Source organism: Patagioenas fasciata, chromosome 3 (assembly GCF_037038585.1).
Source record: "Patagioenas fasciata isolate bPatFas1 chromosome 3, bPatFas1.hap1, whole genome shotgun sequence".
NCBI classification, from domain to species: Eukaryota; Metazoa; Chordata; class Aves; order Columbiformes; family Columbidae; genus Patagioenas; species Patagioenas fasciata.
Window position 1 is genome coordinate 39,651,537 of NC_092522.1, and position 23,024 is coordinate 39,674,560.

General features: G+C 42.0%; 1 long non-coding RNA gene across 2 annotated transcripts in view; it reads right to left on the reverse strand.

The window, feature by feature from the left end:
• Positions 1–2,982: 2,982 nt before the first annotated feature.
• LOC139827551 (uncharacterized) overlaps positions 2,983–23,024 on the reverse strand; it is a 30,844-nt gene continuing 10,802 nt past the window's right edge. The window contains exons 2-4 of one of the 2 annotated variants that reach the window (XR_011738288.1): positions 17,281–17,370; positions 7,943–8,862; positions 2,983–6,206 (exon numbers count right to left, since the gene is read on the reverse strand). This is a non-coding gene — a long non-coding RNA (uncharacterized lncRNA). Of the gene's footprint in view, positions 6,207–6,366; positions 8,863–17,280; positions 17,371–23,024 lie in introns of those variants that run through there. The other variant, XR_011738287.1, reaches the window with a different exon arrangement.

Below are 23,024 nucleotides of genomic sequence, written 5' to 3' on the forward strand. Positions count from 1 at the left end.
TCTGGAGGGTCTTGAGTGTTAGGGACCTAGTTTAGCCACAGTACCACGCTGGGTTGACTGTGAAAGTTCTAACAGCTGAGACAACTTTGGTGAACCACTACTGTAATCTAAAGATCAGCACAAAATTTTTTCACACAGAGTCCTTGCTTCCAAAGGACAAAAAGCGCATCTGTCCAGCACCAAGTAGCCAGATGCTGGCCTTTCAAAAACAAGCCAAGTGGCTACTGAAATTCCTGAGGATCCTCTAGTAAATGGTATCATTGCTCATAAGAAACCTCCTCCGGCTGCCTCTCCAACCCCTTGTGGAAAAGGCACCGACGTTTTGCAGTTAGAAGCAGCCCTTAGTATCTCACACCATCTACCAGGCACACCACTCTCTTAAAGAGCTCAGAAAGCAAGTCACGGTGTTTCCATTCATTTCCCTCATGGTTTGTGACTACAGGATGAACACAGGGAAACATAAAAGAAGGTTCATAGTCTGTACACCTCCTGCCAGAGGGGCAGCCCCCTGGGTACTCTCCTCTAAGGGCACAGCTGAGGCTGAGAAGGGCAGAACTGGCTGGAAGATTTGAAGCAGGATGGATAAAAGAGGTAGGGCTGCTGCCCGATGAGATGGCAGGATTGCTTCATGGGGAGAAGCCAGTTTGAGAGTGTATCATCTGCAACAAGAACCAAAATAGTGTTATTAGAACTAAAGTGAAAGAACGAACTAAACTGCCATATATGTTTTTGTTCAAGCCTCATGACTTTGGAGCCAGTCCCATGAGTTGAGTGAAGAAGGACAACAGTTTTTGAGCCATCAAAGCTGGCAGCACTCAGATCTTGCAGTTCTTTTTCAACAAATGAAGGAGACAGGACCGTGGCCGCACATCTCATAGAGGATGTCTCTGGTGCATAGGCTCACAGAGCAATAGAGGGACCTTTGCAGGACACTTTAGGAAAGATGTACATTATGTTGAGGGTGAAGTCATCTGAGCATGGGTGATCACTCAGCCTTCCTTATGCAGCACCATGCCACAGTATCTCCCTATGACCTGATGTCCAGGTTAGCCAGGCAGTAAGTTGAATGGTCAATGCCTGATGTGTCAGGCTGTAGGACCAGCAAGTACTGGTACTCTTGTAGATCCACCAAGCAGCAAGCCCTGACCTGCAAGGAAAACTGAGTTGGGAGCTCACAGTTAACATGTTAGAGTTTGACAAGGTTGAATGCTGTCTTCAGCCCCAATACTGGCTACAGAAGAGCATTTTTACAGTAGTGTAGCTCAATTAGTTTCAATGATACTACTCCAAACTTCTGAGCTAAAGGAGGAAAAGCAATATCTACAATTTCTTGTAAACTGAGAATCAGCTGGAGACTTGTATCTGCTGTAATTTTTCTGTACTATAGAAGTTTCTGCAAAAAAAAACCCTGCATCTTGTAGGCTAAATTATACCTTTAGCCACAGTTTGTACAGGTAACATGACTCTAATTTAGAGGCTGTTTATTTTGAACAAAAGAGATCAGCTTAGTCTCATTGTCACCAGAGTAAAGTAATTGACCTTTACTATATCACTGAAGTATATAGCACACGTGACTCTGAAGACACACATGAAGTAGATTTGCAGAATAAAACTGTGTCAATGTTAATACAATTTCTACATGGTATTTTTTGAACAGAACTGTGCCTTCCAACCATGACTGTTGTTTGTTCCTTCAGGCAGAAACTGTAATTACTCTATGGTTTGCAACTAATATCCTGAGGCCTCAACCATTCCTGAGTGTTACCACAGTATAAATATCATTAATAACATTTCACAAAAAGACAAGTCCTGCTCACTCTATTCATGTGGGCACTAACATTGACTTCCATGGAACACAGATAGTCAGCCTAGGTCTGGACGGATGTGTGAGGCTTGGCAGGAAGTGGTTTAGCTTTGCTGAACCAGTTCACTACCAGTGGCCTTCCTTTGTGACTTGGGGATCTGTAATGATCAATCCTGGCACGTCTCCGTGTTTCCAGACTCACACTACATTACCTTGGGTAAACAACCTTCTGCCTTCCCCTCCTTGGATTTGCTACCATGAATGCATCTTTGTAGCGTGTTCCCCAGCACCTCCTCTGAAAGAAGTCATCGTCTCCCAATACATTGTTACTGCCACTGTGATCGGGGCTCTGTTGCATTAGGCACTATACACATGTACGTGCCAGTAGATGTATCATACTGGTTTTCCTGACTGGGTCCTGAAGTAGATGAGCTTCTCAGGGATGAAGGAACTTTTATGATGAAGCAGTCAGATCAGCATGCGGATAGTCCAGAGCTACAGGTCTGGATGGGGAAATAAGACAGACTTACGCTAGCCAGGGTAATGGTCATCACTCCCCCTCAGACTACTACCAAAAGAAATTGTAAGGACTTTTTTTTTTTCAATTTGCATTAATTCACACAGAAAGTTGGATCTATTTGGCAAAACTCCAATACCAGTCTATCACTATTGACCACCGCCATATACAGCAAAAGACGTGCTTAAGGCAAGTAGGAGTTGGCTTCTTTTCAAGTTGCTGAAGTAACTACTGTAGTAAAGGAACTTGTGTGGATTTGCATAGTCTTGAATTGCTTTTTCCTGACTTAGCAGAAATCTCTGCTGGAATATTTGGCAGTTTCACTGTTATCCTCACATACATAAAATAACTGATTCAGAAATACAAGATTTTTTTCAAGATATGAAAATGTCCACACTGTGCTGTTGCAATTATTCTTTCCCTCAAGGAAATAAATATATCTTGTCTACAAAACAATTAAAATATCCACTGAAGTTTTTTACTACACTGTTCCTTGCAATTGCTTGTTTCTTTTAGCAATCCCGTGTACACTGAAAATAAACTGCAGAGGAAATGAGGTGGAAAGGACCACAAAAATGAGAAAATACATTTAATTATTTCACTTCACCTTAGGAGAAGACATGTTTAAACTAACACATTCTTCACAAAAGCAAAGTAAATATTATAACTAATATTTGAAAACTCTCACAGCATGGCTATGTCATATGCCAAGAATACTACCCTCTACAAAAACAAACTTCAGTGATGGATCTTGATTTTTTACTGTTGTACTGTGTGCTGCTCAGACTTACGAACACTGAAAGGAAAAGCATCTGCATAAAATGAAGCCCCTCTTTACCTGAATTAGCATTGAAGAATGTCTTACAGATTTCATGATTATACATAATCTGAGCAGACCAGCCCCTTGGTATAAGCGGAAAACAAGCAGCCAGAGGTACTATGAGACTACAGAAAGAGGAGCCACGGTTCATGGGAACACCAGCCATGATTACCCCTGCAGCTGCTCAGTAACCTGAAAGGTAATGTTTTCACCCCTTTATCTGTTCTTGGTCTCCTCCTCTGACAGACTGGGATGATGCTGGGTGGGTGGCTTGGGTATCTGCTGTCAGCTTTAACCTCACTCTCTGTGTTACAAGGAGAGACACCCAGACCTGTTTAGACCACTGTGCTAGAAACTAGTACCCAAGCCAGACTGTTGGGGTAAGCAATCGTTTAAAGACCAGCTGAGCACACAGTGCTGAAGATTCTGGCTCTCTGGATTAAAGAAAGGGCAGAATACTACTTCTAATGATGCATTAGGAGCAGCTCCCAGCCACACCAATGTCAGAGATTGGGAGTATGTGTATAGGTCCTCTGTCTGCTGCTCTTTCAAGGTTTGCGGTAGAAGGTGACGAAATGAAAATTAGAAGCACTTCTTTTTTTTTTTAAAGTAGGTAGGGAGAAAAATGCTGGGCTTTCATTTCCATCACTTTATCTCCAATAGCAAAAGTTGTCTGCAGAGGTGTTTAATGTCAGTCTGCGGTGTGTCTGTCTGTTTTGCATTAGGATGCTTGAACGCTGACTCTGGTCTGAGCAGGAGGACATTTAAGGGTCCTGTCCACCCTCAGTTATTGTTTGAGTCCATGATGAGGGGTGGCATCATGCCTAACAAGCAGCATCAGGTGGAAACAGGCACAGCTCATGCTCATTTGGGTGAGACAGAAACCAGTTTCAAGAAAGTAAGCCTGCAGGGTAATAATGTACAAGGTTTCCTGGTGTAGGCTGCAGGTGGGAACGAGCTTGAGGACTGGAAGACCTAGGACACACCAGAAGGGATGAAGCAGACCCCAGAAAAAGGCTATGTATCTGGGCTCAAACATGACACCAAGCAGAGCCTAAACTGGTCTTGCCACCAGGCAGGTTGTAAATTAAGAGTACCATAGAGAGACACACCAGCCCAGCACAGAGTCTTACCTGTATTTACAGAACAGAAATACAGTCTGGCCTTACAGCAAGCGAAGGGGCTTAGCCAAGAGGGGCTTGGTGGGGGCTGACAACACTAGATAATAAAAACATGGTTTGCAACCAGCCAAAGTGATGTGAGTGATCACTTCCAAAGCAGGTGAATTGTAACTGTATCAAACAGCCTGTGAGATCATGAGCAAAAGAGGCATGTGGAGGTCAGAGGAAGGCAGCGACTTGATTTGTCTTCATCACACTAGCCTCACGTCTGATTCCTAATTAAAGGCACTTTTTCTGATGCATGCAAAGTACAGCCGGCAGCAGTTCAGATGCTGTTTCATTCCTGTGCAAAGGGCCAGCAGTGAGAAGCCCTGCTCCACAGAGGTCTTCCTGGGACACAAGAAGAAGAACAGGGGAAGGACCTGCCTAGTAGTCCTCAGCAAGAAGGACTTTGATCCTAAATTGTGTGCGATTGACCACCACACTCCACAAAGGACATAAACAAACAGGTATGCTATTTTTCTCAAAAGGCTTCAATCTCAGTGAACTGCAATCCACGGAAAGACGTCCTACTGATGTTTCTGATTTCTAGACTAAAGCCCATATGTGGGGGGTATAATATTTTGCACAATGGCTTTAACCTGCTTCAGAGTCTGTCACGTCGCCAGATCCTTCTTGCATTCCTGTTAGAGTCTGTTTTGCAGTGTTCACCTGTTGGGCTCAGGACACTGAGCCTAAACAAATGATGATTATTAAATTATAAATTTGTACCTTTCCTTAACAGCTGTGTTTAAAATACATATCCATCATTGTCAGATTGTTTTAAGCTTCCCATCATAATTTACTGCACTTCCATAAAGCAGTAGCAGATGAATCTAAACAGTGCACGGCTTGTGCTCCATCCATAGCATGCCCACGACATCGTCCTGCTCCCAGACATTCCCGTGACGGCCAGCCAGTGAGTCACGCAACCGCAGCTCCTCATTGCCGGCAAAGGGAGCCCACCTGAGGGGCTGCCTTTCACTCCTTCCTTCAGTCAAGCGCTCACTCAATTCTCCCCATGGGGCTCCAGTCTCTGGCACAGGCAGTGTCTCTGCAGAGGCGTGCTGATGGTCTCTTCAGAAGCCTTTTGCACACAAAAGCAGACACTCCTGCTATATATCTGCAGGCTGGTTTATTGGAATACACAGGTTTGCAGTGCAACCACATGCAGCAGATAGGAACAGCATGCAGTCTTTTAGCTACACACATCTGTATTCCTATATTGAAATAACCTGAAGATCTGCCTCAATACTAAACAGTGAGTCAGAGTTCTTGCTTGAATCTCACATAGTTGGGATGTGAAGAGTAGAGCCATTATCTGTTCAGACCAGGGTCATCCAGGAAAGCAAGGACTTGTAGCAAGAATTTTCAGCTCATGTAGCCTTTTTTTCTTTTATCCATTTTACTTGTGTTGAGTTTTAGCCAGCAGCACACAGAAAATCCAGAAAATTCTCTAGATTCAGGATTCATGTGTAGATTAATTTGCTAGCTTTGTTCATATTGAAGTTTAAAATTTTCTGGAAAAAAATGCAGGTTTCTATCCTTTTCTTTCCAAACAAGCACAACATTTTTAAGGACCACAATTTTGACCTATCAGAGTATGTACGATCTTGAACTGAAAAGATGTAATCTGAAGACAAAAAAAAAGTATCTACCTCTGTACAGAAGCTTTTCATCTGTTCCTGTTCAAAGCACATTGATGGCCATCTCTGACCTAAGATCAAGTAACTGCCACACTCCTTCTAAGCTGAATTCATCTGTGTTATTCCTCATTTTCCGTGGGGCTGTAGCCATGGCTGACAAGGATTGGGATTCTTCTCCAGGATGGTAAGAGTCCGATGATTTCCAGCAAGGTCCTGTGCAGTGGTTTTTCACGCAGAGTTGATTTAAAGGCAACTGCAACTACGAAAATTAGAAATTATGGCTGCCAACTATTTAAATTGAGAGAAACCCTCCCCAGTTGAGCGAACTTGAACAAAGACCATATGTAAGTTTTTAGCATTGACTGGCAAAAACACCAGTGGATTTTTTGAGTGTTTGCCAGTTTTGCTTAACATACACTACATAATGTTCTCAGGGCCTGCAGGAATCTCTTGTGATTCTTTACAGTTCAGTTCATCAAATACTGACATTTTCAACTTCAGTGTTTCATTAGCCACAATCATACAGTTCTTCCGTCTTCTGTTGTCATCTATGTTATCATGTATCTTTCAAATACTAGAATGGATTTCTGTTGAATGATTTAGCTTTGCTTAAAGATAGGGCTGATAGACAGAACTTCCACTCCTACTACCTGTTATTATGTTTTATTACTTTTAAAATGAGGTGGGTTTTTTCCTTTTGAAAGAACTTCAGATACGTTTTTATTGCAGAGACGATCTAAGTGATTTGACAACACAATTAGGTAGAACAAAGTCTTTTTACAAAACTATACAAATAGTTAGTTATGCTGAACAAAAGATTCACAACAGTAGTTTAAATATTTCCTCATAATTTGAAAGGGTTTTTTTTAAGAAAAAAAAAGGAGAAGATCCATATTCATAATTCATGTATTAAAAGTGTTTGGAATCTGCATTCAAATCTCATCTCGCCTCTCTTTGTCTCTGTGATCTTGAAGTTTTCAGGCAGGCATTGCCTGGGGATTAAGTTCTGCCCTGTTCTGGAGAAACTGGGGAGTTTTGCTTAACTTATGCATGTTTTAGACTGCTATTAAGAGCTCTGATCAACACATTAGGCAAGTTTTTTTCCCTCCCTTTCTTTTAAACATGTTTGTACAGAGGAGCTGAGGCTGGATTTGCATTTAAACTAAACCTCTTTAACAAGTAATTTTTTCTTTCCCAATGTTTCCACAGAAAATGTTTTTAAGTGCCCATAATGTTGTCACCAGACAGGTGCCTTATTATTTGCATTAGCAATAAGAATTTAAACCCCAGTTTTGACTGAATGAGAATATGGGTATCACACTGTTGAAAGGGTTTTTAAGGATTCTCAGTTCCTCAAAGCAGGGAGCATTTTTCTTTATTTTTTGGTGTGTTTTCTGTAAAGAAACGTAAATAAATGTTTGTCTCGTATTGAAAAAGAGTTAATGTGACCATCTAGTTAAGTATGACATATGCATTGAACGCTCCATTAGCTAGTTTTCACAGCTGAAAGAAACGTGCTTTAAAGCATCTTTTTCCTCTCTTGCTGTGCAATAATCTTCAGTATATGTTAGCCTTTATACTGTATCAGGAAAGCTTATCTTCACAACAAAGGAAACTTCAAGTTCTCTCTCACTGGTAAAGTAGTTTAGCTCTATGCCAAACTGGAACATTTCACCCTTCCCCAGGGGTAAATAAAATCCCTATAAGCACGAGTTCAAGTCGAGCAAGTTCTTCACTAGTTACTCTTTCCATGAGTCACACGCTTCTCTTCTGCAGAATCTGTCCAGCTCCTTGTCTCAGCGATACAAGATCAACACAACCCAAATTATCCTTTATAGACAAAAAGAATACTAACCTCTAATACTAACAGGAATAAAAGCCCTCTGCAGTTACAACCCAAACTTTTCGCCTCCTTGCTTCTGCAGTTGTCTTGACTTTCCCATTCCTCTTGCTGTTTTCCTAGGTCTGGCTCTCTAATCAAAACAACATGCTTACCTTTTGGGTTTCTCATACTGATTATTTCTAAAGCAGCCACCAGTCTTTCTATGTTTTTCAGTCAGGGAGAAGCTCTTCTTTTGTTACGCTGATTGCATCTGCATTAGGAAATTACGTTGTTTGCATGTGATCATTCCTCACAGCACTCCGGTGCACAAGGCTTAGGATGAAATCAGCAGCAGTGAGGGGGTGGACATGGATCCTGGGTTCAAGGCTAGCACCGCCTGCTACAGTCCACTTCTAATTTGTAATAAGATTCTTATCTTGGGAAAAGCTAATGCTCTTAGAGCATACTGGTTGATCCTGTAATCAATTAATCTTGCACGGTGTCTTAACTATGGCATCAACCATTGTTCCCATAGGATCATTCCAGTTAGAAGAATAAATTAAAAAATATTTTCACTTTTGTGACTTAAAAAAATCCCAGAAATAGTGTCTCAGAGGATAATCTACTTTGTTCAAATGGGGAAATATAGCATAGTGATTAGCCTCTTCCAGGGCTAGCTGTTAACACATGGTACATGGGAAACCTTTCTTCAAAAGTAAGAAAAGAATACATTCCGAAGAACAATGAATGCTTAAACTGAGAATGTGGGTGAGAAGCCGTGAGTTAGTTTTCATCACTGATAGTGGTGATTCCACATATTACCAGCCCATCTGAAATATTGTGCACAGTAAGCAGAACGGTCCCATGGGGGAGCTTTGATTTTTATTGGGTATTATTGCAATACATGCACAAAGGTCTGTGTATTGTCCGAGAGGATCTTGTCATAGTCAATAATCCCAGTGAAGTGCTTGGAATGTTTTCACAGTTTCATTTTCCAGGATATCTCCAGAAGTGTAGCTGGTGATGTCTTGGCATTGTGGAAGATGAATTATATTCTCCTGACCTTCAGTAGTAGGTTAAGCCACTAGGTAGCCTGTTGAATCCACAAGGAGTTACACTAGTATTTTGTCTGCATAAAACTATAACTTAAAGATGTTTAGTGTCACAGGTTTATAAGTATGCTGGAGTAAAACATACTATAGCACAAAACACTTTCAATTGCAGGCAATTATTTGTTCTTTGTTTATCTGTATTTGTTTTACTAGGTCTCTTTTTTCTACCTACAGATTTTATGGTATACAAGAATAAACATCATTGGAATTTATATATAACACAAGCCAATATAGAGGAAAAATCCAAGCCCCATAACAGGTTTTGCTTTGTTTTAAACATACAATGGTATGAAAAATAAGCACATTTTAGGTTCCCTTTTATCACTTGAGAGTGTTCCCTGGCTTTTCCAAACCATATACATAAATATGACCTGAAGATAGGAAAGTACTTGTTTAAACATGTGCATGCCCACAGTACCATAATTTACAGAGACTCAAAGTTGGCACCATGTTCTGACATAGAAATTTAGGGTTGCACCACATGTACTGAACAATTGCTCTAATGTTTGAAATACAATGGACACACTGTTTTGTTTCCAAGTTCTTCAGGAAAAATCAGTACAGATTTTTTTGTACAATATTACCTCTCTAGGTACTGTAGAAAATTATTCGGTGTATTATTTCTGAATATAGCTGTTACTTATAATACTGTACAAAAAATTCAAATTAAAGCTTCAGTACAACTTAGCCACTACACTTGGGGCCAAAACTCTAAAATTCAATGGAAACACTCTGGTAGCCTGTGGATTAAGAAGCGGCAGCTGGAACACTAAAACATAAACAAACAAACAAGCTTTCTAAAAAATATCTCCAAGTTACATGCACCAGCTTCATTGCTGTAAACCACCAAGTCACCCAAGCACTTTGTTTTATGAGGTGTTACAGAGTCAGAGGAAAAGGGGCTGGGGGGACTATATCAAAAAGTAACAGTGCAAAGTAGGGGAGAAAACCCCCCCGCTTTGTCCCTATTAGAAGACAATTCCCTGTGCTGGGTGCAGTTGCAGTATATACTGTATAACCGCACACATCCTGGTGCTCTTCAGCACAGAGAAGTTCACTCAAAAAACTCAAAGGTTTTCCCTGCTTAGACTCCCAGGCTTTCCCTCCACAACACTGCAGGGATCACAATCCAGCTGCCTCCACATACGGCCACTCCTCAGTGAGTGGCTGTAAGACAGAAAGAATTTGATGACATGTTCAGTCAAAGTTTATTTCTTGACAGGAAGTCATCCCTCTGCTTTCCTGGTGCCCAAAAGTGACCTTGTCATCTTGATTAAAGGAAAGCACCTTTGTGGGGTGATTGTGCTGAGCACAGAGCTGCCAGTAGTATGAGAAGATGTACTAAGCCTGCCAAGAAATCTCTGTGCAAGGCTCTAAGAGGAGAAACCAGCTCAGATGTCCAAAATGATTTTTTTTTTAGAGAGATGTTGAAAAATGATAGACAAAAAGCAATCTTTGTAGCCTTGCAGGACTCCCATGGTCTCTACTGCATTTGACTCAGCTAGACAGAAGTTACAGAGTTAGAGGAATTTTACAGCAATTAGTTTTTTCCTTGCACTTTAGTAGTTCTTAGCAAAAAGTTCAGCTATCTGGGTTTAAACTGACACTGCTGTGGCTCACTGTCTGCCTCAGATTCATTTCTAATGCTGTCTAGTTCTATTAAGCAGTTAATAATACTCACACCTATGCAACACTTTTCATTTATAGACTTCAGCACACTGGCACAGCTGCAACCCCCCTTGAACACAGAGAAAAAGTCAAGAAAAGCGAGACCAACACTGGACTTTCTAACGCGTTGCCGCAGTTTGGGTGGCAAGAGGCTGATGGATATTACTTGTTTTTTTTCCTCTGGCGTGCTGGAAAAGGGTTTAATTAGCCATGGCGGACTTCAAGCGTGCAGCCATTTACGGGGCTGAAGGCCCCGCAGGGTTCCCACACATCCCGCAGGCGCATCTGGTTGTGCTTTGGGCACCGGGGGCTCAGCCCTAAGTGTGGCAGCACCCTCCTGCTGCAGCCCAGGTGCACAGCATGGCTTCTACACCCAAACACGGCCTGCCCCTACATTGCTATGATGAGCAGAAATAAAGAGGAAGGCGACTTGCAGCCTGGGAAATGTTGGTGAATAGGGTCAGGGGGAAAGTGAAGGGGGGTGGGAAACTGTGTATGGAGGAGGGGACACAAGGCAGAAACTTCCAGGATGACGAAGGAAATGAGGGAAGGAAGAGAGGGGGGATACCCTCCACTTTGGACACTCACGTTTTGATCGAGCAAAAATCCTAAGTGTTGCTTCAGTGTTCTTTGAATTTGGGAAGCTGGAATACAAATGAGGGGCAGTGTGCATTTGCACCTGGTAAGATGTGAATTAAGGGTGTGCAGGCAGATTTAAGCCTGGAGTTCCCTGTTTTGAGTGCCTGAGTTTTGCAGTCTTAACATTTTTCCAAATAGTCATCTGCCCAGGTTCCTGCCCTGTACAGAAACATAACAGATTTATAGTCCAGTTCTCCTGATTGCCACGCCGAGGTAAACGGAGCTTAACAGAAGGAAGCCAAGCCCTCCTTGTTACACAAGAACAAAATTGACCATAAGGCAAGATCCCAGGGTTAGATGGGCCAACAGCATGGTGCTCATTGTTAGGAGTAACCTCACCATCCACAGCATAGTGGTATATCAAGCTTCATTTTCACAGCCTATAGAGTTTTTTGCCCCACCATTTCTGTGTTAGGCTGACACCCTCCTTTAATTTTCAGCCTCCATTTATCCATCACCACTTTATATCAATTCCCTGCTCTTGGTCTGAGAATTTTCTTTCCATCTTAGCAAAGTTCAGGGCTTTTCCTGAGTGGATCACAGGTGTGTCAAGTTAACTCCAAGTCTATTGGCACATCAGCTATGGATTAATAACAACTGCTATGTTAATACAGGACTCTCTATTCCAAGATCCCCATTCTGGATGTAAGAGAAAGACTATATATCTAGTGTAGTACTTCCTAACACGTCGCAATTGTTAATACAAAGCATTAATTTCCATTACAGGGCTGTAGACAATGTTCTCGACTTAAACCACTAACAAATGTGTGATGTTTTAGAAATTATCAACAGATTTATCCGTTAAATAACAAAGCTTTAGCCCTAACAAAAGATTTAAATAATACAGCCTTAACAAAATATTTAAACAACAAAAAGACTTAAAGAATTGGAGACACTAGAGATAGCACACTTGAACACCTTTTTAGAAAACACCAAATAACAGAGAATTTAGTCTGTCGATGAAGCTTATCAGCTTGAAGAAACATGAAATATTGGGAAGCATACAGTTATTTGACAATTAATCTCATCATGGCTCATGTGTTGAACAAGAAAAAGACACTGGGCTCCTCTGTTGAGAACAAAATACTTTTTATGTAGTTTAAATGTTAATGCATTTTGACACTTACTAATTAGATGGCTATGTCAAAACCAAACGCAACAATGAACAGAAGTGTATTCTAAGAATAGGCTACCATTTTTTTATAGCATACACATCCAAATACTCAAAAAACTCATAATCTGTCTCTTTCTAAAACAGTTCAAAGAAAATCATCAGCAGCTGCTAGGTTCTGATTTCCTTCCAAAATTAGATTATTAATTTAGGTGCAACTAAAAGGTAAATTTGGCCACCCCAGTTTAAATCTCAGTCTTTGTATAACATTGTTCCCTGTTCCGTAACAATTCGCTATTTACAAAGAAACTCTGAGCTGCTGGAAAGCTGTGCTGTCAAACAGCTGGCATGGCCAATCAAAAATAGCATTTTCCTTTTAAAGTTAATATTGCCATTCATGGCTGTGGGTTGTGTGTGGCTCTAACCCATCTGTTCAGGATAAAGAGGGAGCAGACAAAGGCACGTTTTGCCCTTTTAGACCTTGCTGTGCTGCTTCTGCTTAGCTTTTGCTTTGGGAAATGACAGGAGGGCATGGGCTGCCAGCTGGGGGATGCCCCTGGGAGCTGATGGGCACAGATGTCCACTTCCTTGAAGCTCCTGCCCGCTCGGCCACACAGGCACAGACTGGGACAGGAACACGGTGTAGGGCAATGAATCCAGGGGGCTGCAGCCCAGCTTTGCTGCCCCTTCTCTGCTGCATGAGGGAACACCCCAGCCTGCAGCAGCCCCTCCAAGGGCTCCCCCTCCTCGCAGGGGCTGCTCCCTCCTGGAGACCGAACACTCGGCCTCACGCATTATAAGCTGAGAGCAAATTTCTGCCCAGCAGCTGAGAAGAGGAACACCAAAACTGGGCACCCCTGCCACTTTGGATCTTTGGTCACGTTCGAGTGAGTGAATGTAATCAAGTGTGCTGGGATACCTCTGTGTGCATGGGAAAGCAGGCAGAACACAGGGCTGGAACTTGCACACGGGAGGTACGCACAAAACCCTAAAAATAAGAGGCTATAAATGTACTGCAGAGTCAAAAGTAAGTGAAATGTTTGCAGAATATCCTAAAGGGAAAAGTGGAAGAAAAGCAGACCGGCCCTCTGGGAACTCTGCTTTCCTAAGTCATAAAAACCTCTGTTTTCCCTGTCTGGAAAAGTTGTCCACAATGCTCAGAACAATATGTTTTTATTTTTAGTCTTTTACACCAAATAGCCATGAAAAAAAATCCACATCAACTGCTGTGAGTGGGCAAAAGTACCATCTTGTAGTTTGGAGGGGCATGTTTTTAAAAGCTGGAGTTTGAGACATGAAAGTGAAATTGTTGAACAAAGTTAAAAAGTAAACTTAGTATTTCAGAAACATGTTTATGTCCTTAACTAAAACACGTTTTCCAAATTGCTTTAGTTTTTCGTGCCATATGTAAAAATTTCATGTTCCACGCTTATGAGATTCACAGAAATTTAGAATCTCAAAAAGTTTTGAAAACTGGACATGCCCAATGTGTTGTTAATCAATCAAAAAATACATTTTGTTGAATAAAATGGCTTGAAAACAAGCCAAACTTCCAAAATGGAAAGGAAGATACATTTTTTCTTCTTTTTCTGAAGGAATCCAACTGTGCAGGAATGCTTTGTTGAAAATTTAAAGATGGACAAATAATCAAAAACTTGGTGGAGCACAGAGCAAGCAGACTGTATTAATTAAACCACAATTATCTTTGCAGTACTATTTAGTTTTGCGTGGTCATGCAGAATATTAATGCATATTGTATCTAATCCTATCGCTAGATAGACAAAACCCCAGACATCAAGAATTTGGTTTGGCTAAGTCAAGCATAGCGCCTTATTTCAGATGCTGATATCTGTTTCTTAAAAGAAGCATTGTTACCCTTTCCTGTATATTCTATAGATGTACTGAGGCTCAGATTGCGTGGGCGTGCTCAAGGGAAACCTTCAGACAACACCCAGATATTGCACAAATTTATAAAGCTGTTAATGAGGCTTCGCCTGGGTGTGTTGCTGCTCGCTGTTACTTTTTCTTTTTTTCCCCTGCCAGAGGTTACCCTCCTCTGAGATCTGCCTCTGCCACTGCATGCTTAGGTTGACATTGTGAAATTACGTAGTTGTCATTGTCATGACTGCCTTATCATTGATACCTCTCAATAGGTACTCACTTTATGGGTCATATCCCACCTGTATCTCTTTTAGGTCAGGGATAGTCATTGGCTTTTTACTTTTTCATGGGTGGTACCGAAGCAGAGTGAGCTTGGTCAGTGGCCTTGCTGATGCCTGCGCCCACCAGCGTGGCTAAAGCTGCTGTAAGAGTCCAGAGTTTACAGCAGCAGAAAGTCATCAGAGGCGGTTCTTGCCTCGAAGGGCTGGTGAGCCCCTCTGGGTATGTGAGCCCCTCTTGAGCAGAACCCCCGAGAAACAGAAACCTCTGCTCTGGTTCACTGGGCTAGTCCTTATCCTCAGACTTTGCTGTGCCACCAAGGCACGCTCCCTCAGATGCCAACCAAAGGCAACCTTTCAGTCCCAGTTTGGCACATCACAGGATAGGCGTTACAGAACAGACACAGATAGGGTTTCGCTGCATTAACGTGTGTGGCAGGGCTCCCCAGAAATGTAACAAAATATAAGGAGGGGACGAGGTGGTAAGAGGCCGGGAGTTTTGGCAGCCTGCCGCCACAAGCCAGTGTTTGCTGTGTGTATGTCACGGGCAGGTCCTCCTCAAAGGTCACAGCAAGCTAAACATTACAAATCCTAAAAGGTCCTTGCACAATTAACATTTTGAAAATAATATATATTATATAAACTGCTGTGTTTTAAAGAGGCCAGGAACAGGAGAAGGTAGCCTGCAGCCAGGAATGTGCTAATTAAGGTATACAATAGAAATATTAACCAGGTGACCTTAGGAGTGGAAAGGAGGTGGGAGGAAGGAGGGAAGACATGACATAATCCCCTCCGTACCATGTTATATTTCAGTGGCCTGAAAAATGGGACAGACAGACGGGAAGAGAGCAGTCCTACCATCCTGGCTGGGAAAAGCTGTCTCCACCAAGGCAGTGGCTCTGCCTGGGCCTAAAAGCCACATATAATGTCTCTGAGCGCCTGACAATGCACACCACAGGTGGGGCACACAATACACAGTGGTCTGCAGCCTCACAAGCCCATGGAGACCCCAGAGAGGATGCTTACCACATGTAGATTTAATAGTGGATTTTGATTTACTTTTTCCTACCTTTGTATTACAGATCAATGGTTTGAAGTAAGCCTCTTCTTTTAGCCTCAGTTTAAGTGAAAATCTGACTGTAAGTAACCTCACACAATAAAGCACACTGTTCCTGCGAGCATGGCAATGTTTAAAGCTTTTCCTGCAATCATCGTCCCTATCTATATTTTTCAGAGTACTGTAATGGTAATGTAGTCAGCCTCCTCTTAGTCACACAGGCTGTTTGGGAGATTGTATCTCTGCGTCTGAGATGGGGGAACATCTGCCAGCAGACAGCTTTAGCCAGGAAAACTCCTTGGCATGCAGGATGAGCCAGGAGCCTGCCCAGCACAGAGCGCTATGAGGGTACAGAGCACTACATAATGAAGCAATGACACCTGTGCATACTTCTTTGCCTCCATTTTCTTGCTGCTACAGAGGAGCATCCATACATTATGGCCCAGGTCCTGACTTGTCTTGTTTAGATCTACCAGCTCTATTTCCTTTTCTGTCCTCAGCTGATCTTGCAGGTAAACTGGGCTCTTTCTATTGAAAAATTCTGTTTGTCTCTACCCCCTCTTCCTCAGCACCACCCCTGTGTGTGGCTGTGAAATTCCTCACCTAGTTCTTTCTGTCCCTTGATCATGACCTGATGTCTTTATCAGCCTCTGATGTTTAGGCTGCGGGGTGTGCAGTACACAGCAGCTTGGGGCTGGATTTCCCTGTCAGGAGCCTGGGGAGCTGCCAGCAGTAGTAAGGAGCTAAAAGGATGGACAATCTTAGCCAGATTCTGTCACATGAATACACTATCTTAGAGTAATTAGGGACCCCATAGCAACTTGGATATATATGCCCTTTACACCTGCCCACAACTCACATACTGTACATTTCTTGACATTTTTTTCCAGATCTTTTGAATAACATTTTGGAGGGTCTCTCCGAATCACCAGCAGGATGAATAGGGTAGTCCTGTTCAACATTAATTTGTACTTTGTGCCAAGTGTAGTATTCCAATATCAGCTCTTTTCAGCTCTTACTATTATATAAACTTTCTTGCATGCAAGCACCCAGTCAAAGGAATGCATGCCCATACCAAAAGTTCTTTCAATACCTTTGCTGGCATCTGTTCTATATTGCCTGAACAAAGAAAGAGAATGGATCTTTTCAGCCATCTAGCAATTCATACCTAAAGTCTTTGTTTCTGAGGCACAGGAATGAAGCTGGACCCCAGGAAAGGAAAAAAAAAAAAAAAGTTAAAAAGACCTCAATGTAATCTTGTTTCTCTTCATGATTAACTGCGGCTAGAAAAAAAAAAAAGAATCTCTTTCATCAGCTTTAGGTCACTGGAAACATATTGGAGTCATGCTGCTTTGTCAGCTGAAGAGGAGCTCCCAGTGTGACACACTGCTAAAAGAGGTAATGCTGCTCTTGGATACACAGGCATATACCCAAGGGTATAACATGTAGAATGGCTATCGTATGGCTGCCTGCAGCCCTGAGCAACTACTGCTAGAATATGGTCTGGGCTTAGTGATTGCAGTTCAAAAGGGATGCTGGTAAATTATAGAAGGTTCAGAGAAAAGCCACAACTGTGATTAACATGACATAACTAAACTTTCTCGTCCTACAAGCCCTGTACCAAAATCTTTTATTTGATCACAAGCCGGGAAAAGGGAACTCTGGGATTAATCAGTAGAAGATGACATTTATCCCCCAGGAGTCCCACTGCTTGCTACATGAAAGATGAGACAAGACCATGATAGAAGATGGGCTGGTGACTCACCTTCTTCCATAAACATGCTGCAGTCCTGGCATGAGATGGCACCTTGACTTGTTTGTATTTCATGCAGCTCAAGCACTGCTGGTTAGCCACCTGGAAAATAAACATCATATATTAGAAAGACCATGAATTCAGACTAAGTAACTCATCAAAAAGAAGGTTAAGGACTGACACATTCAGAGACTGATACATGAATAACACGACTTTGATAACAACTGTTCAATTCAGCAAAGGAAAGGGACTCTGAAGGTTGCTTATGAACAGTACCCTTGTTTCTTAAGGTGAACAAACATTTTTAATGTAATCCAGCATTTGGTATTTTGAAAAAGAAAGCCTGAGGCAGCCATAAACTCCTATTCTTTTAAAGCCATTCTACCCTGCACAACCCTGTATACAAGTACTGGCTATTCACATGGTGAATGGCTGTAGTGGTACAACTAAAACAAATGTCACCATTTTTTTTCTATATTGAAAAGGACAAATAAAAATCCTCATATTCATTTCTCACTTTCTAGTTTGGAACTATCTATTTATGACATAGGAATTCATAAACTTGAATTAAAAAAATATACCCTAAACTCTAAGCAGTCCAGTACTCTGGCAGCACCTCTTTTCTGATGGTGGCGTGTAGCTGCTGACAGTGTAGACTCACCAGCACATTGTGCAGTGCCTTCAGCCTTATTACAGAAAAACAAACAAACACACCCCTCAAAAAAACCCCTAGCACAAAAAAAAAACCAACAACAAAACCCATCAGCCCCACCTCCCCACAACTCACCAAAAAAATTTCAGAAGCCCTTGGTCAGCATACTCTCTGCTACAAGCATTTTAAAATTTCACTGTGTATAGCATAGACCCATTTTTTTTTTGCAGTCCACAGGTATGCAGAAGAGGTACTAGGACATGAAGAAAAGCAGGGGATTCTGGGAAACAAACACTCTCAATTACAAACGCCTAAATAACATGAAATGTACTTTTACGGAACATCACAATCCCTCTTTCTCAGCTTCCATAAGAATAGACTAATAAGAATCACAAGACAACGATGAGCACTTCAGCAGCCATTATTGTGGCTAGTGGGGGTTTAAAACAACAAGAGAATTATTGTAAATTATTACTAAATCCTCTTTGTCACCATTGATAGAATTGATCGAGTGCTCTTCAGCGAATAAACACATGGGTAAATTATCCTTTTTCTTGGTCAGCTGTTGTGTTGACAGGACTCTTTTATCCTTTGAGTGGCGGATGGTATGTGTTGCTGCTGGGAGGCAGCAGACAAAGTCAAGTCGAGGGCTTAGGGGACAGGCTATGAAATGCCAGTGGAAGCCCGTGCAATGTGCGAGAACCAGCCAGATTCAGAAGGGAAGGAGAAGCCCCAGCTGGTGACTGGAAGGCTGATTTTGCACAGCCATTTGGATTAGCTTCCTGACAACATGGCTGATGGTTGCTTTCAAAGATGCCAGAATGATTTCAAACATTCTTTGGTTTTCCCAGCAGTTTCGGAAACCAACTCAACCTCCAGGAAGTCAGATGTTGAAATAACTTGCCAGTGAGGACAACACCAAATATCCTGACAGCAGCAAAGGGAAATGCCACTTTTCACATGCAAACATATTAGAGGAAAAGGAAAAGTGATTAGAAGAGTCTTCTGAATTTAAGAGTTGCACATCATGATCCTCTCTGTGACCCCAGATGTTTTTGTTATCACGAGCCCAGCTCTATCAAATTAAAAGGGAGCCACAGAAACCAGTAAATCAACCTATACTTGCTTTCTCTACCTTGATATGTCACATCCAGTATCCCTGTGCTTTCCAGTGATCAGAGAAAGAGCAGCCTGTGACATTAGACAGGTATTTTTTTCTCAGCAGTAAGAGTTCATTTGCTCTTTCTCCCTAATGCTCTGTTCTGTCTCCAGCAGCAGGCCCAGTCCTGGCATCCCGAGCGCCATCCCTACTCCTGCGCGCCTGCCAGTCAGGGAGAATCAGTGCCGTGAATTTTGCAGCTACTGCCTGTGTGCACCAGTCAGTGTCACCAACAGCATTCCTGGGACTTGACACACACTGGAACATCTCTCCTACGCATTTTTCTCTTCCAGTTTTGGCTCATTCCGGTGGTTTTCTTAGAAAAATGAACTAACTATGGTCATATGACTTTAAAACGTAAAGCAGATACTTTGGCCCCTCCGCAAAACAGTTGTAGAGTGAAATCCTGCAGAAATGTACAGATGTTGTTTTGACCACCAGAGGGGGCCTGCATTGTCCCAAATTCATAGAAAAAATGGAAAACTATGTTTTAGGAGAGGAAGAAAACGGCAAGTATGTATTTGTACTGGGGTAGCGCCTACAAGCACTGAGCAACGATCAGCTGGTGGCAACACATCCTAATGAGATGAAGAGAAAACAAGTTGATGTGGGGAGAGCAGGGAGTGCTGCCTTGTACCCACTTCATCAGCTGGGCCCAGAAGGTCTCTTGCAGGGGAAATTCTTGGGGAATAATACGAGTTTTTCTATGAATCTGGATGTGAAACACAATGAGATTATTCTGGCTGTTGTATTGAACCACTGCCTCCCCTGTGTTCATTTCAGGAAAAGTAATGCTGTAGATGCAAGTCAAGTCTTCAAAACTGTTATCAAATGGCATCATATTAATATCTCTGTTTTCATTTCAAGTGGGACATTTTTCAGTCAATATTTTATTGACATTTTGCTTACATTTAAGACAGGGTTAGGCATCCCAGCTACAGTATGTAGAATACACTTCGGAAATACAGTTTCCAGTTACTACTATGAAATGCAGTGAGAAATCCTGCCACAAAATTTAGCACGAGTGGAAAAGCTTGAAGAAAAGGTTTTTTTCCCCCTAAGAAAATGAACTGATACATAACAGAGACTTAAAATTTTTCATCAATACCTACTTAGATACTGAACTGTAAATCTCAAAAGCACTTGTTTTTCCTTTGCCTTCATTCTGCTTTTTTAAGCTGTGTAAAATGAATGCAAAGCATGTATAATACCATACCCCATGTTTGCACACTGAAGCAACTTCTGACAGCAAATCTCTATATAGTCATATAAATAACAAGGCAGCAGAAATTCTAATCCAGCATTTAATGTAAAAAAATCCTGTTAATGTTCTGTGCCTTTTACAGTAGGCCATCTATACAAAACAATGTCATTAACACCACCACATAGAATTTGAAAAGATAGGAAAGTTACTCCTGCTTGAATAGCAATTGACAATCTTGCATATTCTTGCTTGGAAACGTTGTAAAAAAGAAACAAATCTTCCAGCTGAAAGCCTCACTTCCAGAGTCACCCAATAATACATAAATAGGAGCACTTAGGCACACAGCATCTGTCCCCTGCCCTGAGTTATTCATCTATTTGTAGCGGGTATGAGAGCTTGTGGGTGGCCTGACATGGTCCTCATTCAATTTTATTTAATTACTCACTTGATTTCACTTGAAAGAACTATTAAAATGGCATCTTAATTGCTCGGTGTTATCCAGAATCTCTTTCAAAGCCCATAAACTGTCAAGGATTAAAAATAATGTCACTTTTCTGAACTCCCTATTCAGAGGGGAAAAGAAATACATCCAAGCCAAAAGAAATACATAAACACATAAAAATACACAGCCCATCAGGAGGGGGACAACTCTCCCCCTCCTCCTATGCTGCACTTCTGCTGTGGGCAGGATTTGGGGAAAACAGATGATGGATGAAGCGCTACAGGCATAAAGCTTTGGGCAGAAGAGGAAAGTGATGTTTGGGATCCTCAGATCCTGGAATATGGAGGTTCACAGCCACACCCCACTCCAGCCCCAAAACGCAGAGGAACTGCCATACCGGGTCAGATGAAAGATTCATCCAGCCCAATATCCTGCCTCTGACTGCAGACAGAAACAGATGCGTAAGCAAAGAATATAAGGACAGGGTGTGTGCACAGTGATTCCCTTTCCACCCCCCTCAAATATCCTCCCCATTTCCGACAATCAGCGGTTTAGGGATTTCCTGAGCCAGATGTTCCATCTGGACCACTGCTTTTAATAGGCAAATAGAAACTGAGACCCCTTTCTACCAAGTCCTCACTATAACCGCAGTCTGGCTAACACAATAGTGGCTGCACAGAACGGCTTTGCTGTTTCTTTGAATTCAGAGAAGGTTTCTAACCTTCATGTATTAAAATGCCATAAATTCAGTATTGGCACTAAGGAGAACTAAGCGCCACTGGACTTCATAAAGCTAGATTATGCCATCACTAGTCTTATTAAGCAATCTATTAGTTGTGTGGAAACCCCTGTTTCTACATGCACAAACATACAACCTATGTCTACAAGCAGATGCTAACTGCAAGGCATACAGAATCTACCCCTTTAATATCTTACAGATAAGGAAAGTTGGGTTGGATGTTTTATGCAAATGCACTTCAGTATAGCTGGGAAGTGGAAAAAGAAAAAAGTGTTGGTGTAGCAGCATGGGCCATTAGTGCAGTTGGCCATAACTTCCCCCAAAGTGCTGCAGATTCCTTGTGCAGCAGACCTCCAATACATGGCTATAAGGACAAGGTCTCATGGATCCAGAATAGAGATTAATTTTTACCTTTGGAGAAGGAAGTGAAAAGAGAATACTTCATTCAGGAAATCAGATTTTCCTGTGCTTCAACTCCATGCATAGTTTTGCCTTTTCTTTGTTTATTAACTAATTGGAATGGAAAATTGTGGTTTACTTCTGCCTTAAATAAAAGCATCTCCACTCCTCCTCCTGACCAAATGCCACACACCATTTTTTTTTTTTTTTAATTATTTTTATAGAGTTAACACAAAAATAACTGAACTCTGAAACCTGGCATGCAAATAGTTCTAATCTTAGTATAGACACATGTTCCTAGCTTGAAAACAAACTGAGTAAGATAAAAATAAAGGTGTTGGCAATTCCAAATATGTCTGCTTGGCATCTGCTAAGACCTCTAGAATGTCCTGTTTAAACTCCTCCATATTTTGTGATTTGACACACATAATAGCTGCCTGATCTGGATGCTCAGAAGGCTCTGCACAGGCAGCAGACAATGAAGGAGAGAGATACCTCACAGCTATCACAGCAGAACCTTGTGGAGGGTGAGAGGAAAGGAAGAAGAAATTGCCGAAACACAGACACACTGGAGAGTTTTCTTCCAAGAACTGCAGGTCCTCAGTAACTTTTGTAACATTCTGCTGCTTTGAGCTCTGCAGTTATTAAGCATTTCACTGTAAGTGGTTCCAGTCCATCAGTTAATGGGTGTATCACAATATGCATCAAACTGGTCATACCATATGCCATTCCAGTGAAACAAGAGCAAGAAACTGACTAATTTTGTGACAATTTAGCTCCTGATTAATTAGAGTGTTTAGGTACATGTTCACCTTCAAGGAAGAATGATACCACTCACGTACCCAAGAGGTTTGCTCAGTTTGAGTTTACCTTCTCCAAAACCCCAAAGCCACAAACCCTAATGCCTGTGCACTGAAGCTCCCAGCACCTTTAAGCTGCCCAGGGGAGACGCAAAATTGAGACATCCCCCAAGGTAGGGATGTGCAGATCTTCTCTATTGCTCCCTTTCTTTCTCAGGAGCCTTTAGAGAAGTCAAACACCCTGAAGGAGCAGGGTCCTCTCAAAGTGCTTCCTGTCTCCCAGAGGGCTGCAGGCAGTGTAAGTAGCGCTCACTTTCCTCCGATCCCCATACCCTCTTCTTTTGCTGTCCTGCACAAACCT